Here is a 3,887-nt window from a genome sequence, read left to right as displayed (position 1 = left end):
AAAAGCAAGAAACGCGAAAAATCCATTTATGTAAGTTTTGGAACAAAAGTTATACTCGCTCTGTCACTTCCATTGGTTGAGCACTTACTAAGATTCTTTTTCTTAATTCTCACAATGATATGAGGTGGGTGTGGCCAAATCCATTTTGCAATGGAAGCAGATGAAGCTTGGAAACATTCAGTAACTTGCCTGTAGTTACACAAGCAGTAAAGATAAAGGTAGGCTCTGAACGTAGGTCTGTAATACCCAAAGGTCTTGCTTTGAACCCTTATTTTTCTCTGCCTCCATCAAACATCCTTTGAGTACAGTGGGGAGACTGGGTCAGAAGACTGGGGTTGGAAATCAGTAGCACTTTAACTTTGGATATTTAAACTCTCTGGACTTACTTCCTCATTGGCAGCATCATGTCTTCCTGTGCCCATTGGCAGTAGGAATCATTGTCCCACGACCCAGTCCTCCTGCTTCCGTGGTGTCCCATCTTGTAATCTCATGTAATGGCTAAGTAACATGGAGAAAACTCCTGGGAGGATTTTACTGGGCAACAGGATAGATGCTTTGTGGGGGGTTCTTGCAGAAAGGAACTGCAGGTAAATCACAGTTCCTCTCCCATCCCAGCTCCCTTGGACCGCAGCCCTGGTCCTGGAGTTGGGTGACTCAGCACTTGTGATGGGAGACAAGGCTGAAGTTGCCAGAGGAAACCAAACAATTCTTATTTACCAAGCTGTCAAAATCCTATCATTGCAATTAAGGAGATAGGCAATTAACTGTGTCTTAATTACAGCAGCTGCCACTTCATCTGAATGCTGTAATTTGCACAGAGAATGGGAGGAGACTTTAAATTAATGTGTGTCTTTAAACAACGAAAAACATTGATGGAGCCTAAAGAAAATTGTCAGCAGTGGTCGCTGAGGCCCCTCCTGAAAAGAGGCATTGTTACAAGATGTGCTTACAGAATGCCACGATTTTCCTCTGCCTTTGTTGCCTAATGGTTGCATTCTTAATAAATGCCAGAATGACATTATTATAGCCTATTTTGTATACAATGCAATTTAGTGATTTCAATAGCAATATCATCTGTGAAACCCTCTGCGTGTGTCATCTCAGTTGTTTTTTCAAAGTCAGCTTTAAAACAAAGATTTTTTTCTTTAAAACAGTGAGTCCAGACTCATGGACAGAGAAACCAGCTTTTAAATTTAAGATTTTAAAGGGCAGTCTGATTTGTGTCTGTACAAGCACCCTCTAAGGTGAGGTTTATCATCACACTCTATATACGATGACACAGAGGCTCAGAGTAGCTAAGAAACTTGCTCAGGGTCACAGAGCAAGTTATGAAGTGGCCAAGCCTAGGCATGACTCCAGAGTTTGTTTTTTTTCTCCAAAGGCTGGTTGACAACATGAGCTCAAGGTACAACAGAGAGGGACACCCCAAACAGGGGAGAGGACAGAACTGTGACAAACCTAAGGTGAGCAGCACTTAGAAGCAAGTTGTAGGGCATCAGGGAGGGTGGCTGGCAGGTCAGGCCAGACTCAGCTGCGTTTAGAGCTGTGCTTCAGTTCCTGGAGCCCCCCATGGGGAGTGATGGGAACAGAAAGGCTTCAAGCCAAACTGGCCGTGCTTCAGCCTCTGCTCCTCCACTTCCGAGCTGGGTGACCTTGGGAAATGTCCTTATTGTCTGTCAGTTTCATTGGCTTCCGTGTTCTTCCTCTGTATCTGGGGACGAGATCAGCCTTGCATGACTGCTTGAGGACAGACAGGGATAATGCACCTCCAAGTGGCCGGCACACTGAAGCCATCCAGCACAGGTTAGCTCATCCCTCCTCTTCCCCAGAAAGGGACCCAGCTCAGATCCAGGAGACATGGGTGCTGGGGCAATGTTTGGGGCAGTTGCCAGGAAAATGAAAAAGCCAGGGGCCTATGGTAAGAACTAGACCATGTGCTGGGGGAGGGGGACTCAGTCTTAGGAACAAAGTTGGGGGGGGCATGGCTCTGTGCCTGCAAACCACCCCACCCCAGCTGGGACCATCGCTTCTCTTATCTGATTGAACTTTGATTTCTCTCCCAGAAAGACAGAGTTTTCAGTACAATATAATAACTTAGAGATTACATAACAGTAGAGTTGATGCTGTAAGAGTTGAGAGTTGAGAGTTACAGACGGGACCCTCCCTGACCTTGCCAACCATGGGCCCTAATGCTCTACTGCCTTCCCGGGGCCCCCTCTTCACTCCTCCCACCAAGGGCAGTATCCAGGAAAAGAGCTAATGTTTATCATCTGGATCCTAACGTCATCTGAGGGTTGGTTTGCCTCTCCCAGAAGAGTGAGCATTTTGGCTTCTCAGTTTGTAAGCCACATAATTATAGAGGCGTCCTTCATCTAACCACCAGCAGCAGTGCTGAGCCAGGAGACCGTGACGCTCTGTCTCGGAGGAGCTTCCCAGAAGGGGAGGGCAGAAGATGTAAGGGCACAGGTGGTGGTGGCACAGAGGGTGCAAGACGGAGGAAGGGCCTGGGGGAATCACCCTGGTGAGCCTGCTGTCTTAAGAACCGATTCTCTGATTCTTCAGTTGCAGGGGATTGCCCGTGCTGGGCACGACTCTGCAGCTTGTTAGTCTCCGTATATTGTATATTCAGATTTAGCACAGAAGAAACAAATGTTTACAGGCTCTAGCCAACTAGAATCCGCATTAGGTAGACTCAGGGTCCCTGCCCATCATCCTGTCACTCAGCTGTATGAAGCCACCAGAAAATCTCCCTTGTCTTTACAGAATCACAGGAAGTAGAGCTGGATGGACCTTGGAGAACATCTGGTTAAATGAGGAAACTGCGTAAGACCACAGTAAAGTTTATTCATTCATTCAGTATTTATTACTGTAGCACCTACTATGTGCTGGGCCAAGTATACTGTGGTTACAAAACAGGCTGCAGGCAGATCTAGAGCCAGTCCTCGTTTTTCTTAACCCTGTCTTTCACTTTTTTGGACCTCATGGGAAAGCCAGTGAGCCCCCTGAGGGTTTTTTCTAAGGGGTTTTGTTAAAACAATTTAATGAGATTCCCAGGACGGGAAAACCCCTTTCGCCTGCTCTGAGTGAAAGGCTTGGAAACAGACCAGGAGAAGAAACAGAGGAAGGTTTGAGAAGAGTTAAAGGATTTCTGAAAAAGGGGTCAGAAAACTCAGAAGCCTTGAAGTGAGGGGCCAGGCAGATGTGTGTCAGTGACAGAAGCGGTCATGAGCCTGCAGGGGGCGCTGCGGATTTGGAGGTTGTGTAGCCGGGTGGAGGGGCAGCTGCCGCTCAGCTCTGCACTATTGTGGCTCCTGTGGGAAAGTGGGCCCAGTGTAACCAGGTCTTCCAATTTTTCCAGAGAAAACAGATTTCTAGTGGGAACCTTCCTGACTTCCAGTACACTGAGTAAGCGGAACAGGGCATGTGGTTGAATTTGTCCCATCAGCCAGCCATCCGTTATCACCTTTGTGAATCTCAAATTTAAAAACTACTTAGATACATCAAAGAAAAACAGACTACCTCTCTTCTTCTTTAATCCCATTCTGCATATCCTGCAGGGTTATATTCGTTTCTTTAAGAAGGGTCTCCAAGTTCATTCTTCACAGTGATGTAAATAAAATTTTTAATTTAGTGATAATACAATGCCATTAGCAGAATTCATTCTAGGAGGGATATTGGGGGGGGGGCTGCAACAACTGAAGATATGGGGCTTCAAATGCCAAGGAAAGTCCACCTGGTTGAGACATGTGCTCATGTGAGTAACACCGTCCTTTCACGCTCTTTTCTCCTTAGGTTCCCACATTGCCCCTTTGACAATGAGAAAATATTCAAGAGAATCCTACCATCTTCCTAGACGACGAAACTGGAGCTGCTTCAGAGCTATCTGT

The sequence above is a fragment of the Vicugna pacos genome, chromosome 23, assembly GCF_048564905.1.
Source record: "Vicugna pacos chromosome 23, VicPac4, whole genome shotgun sequence".
Classification (NCBI taxonomy): Eukaryota; Metazoa; Chordata; class Mammalia; order Artiodactyla; family Camelidae; genus Vicugna; species Vicugna pacos.
Note: the sequence above shows the minus strand (reverse complement) of the source record.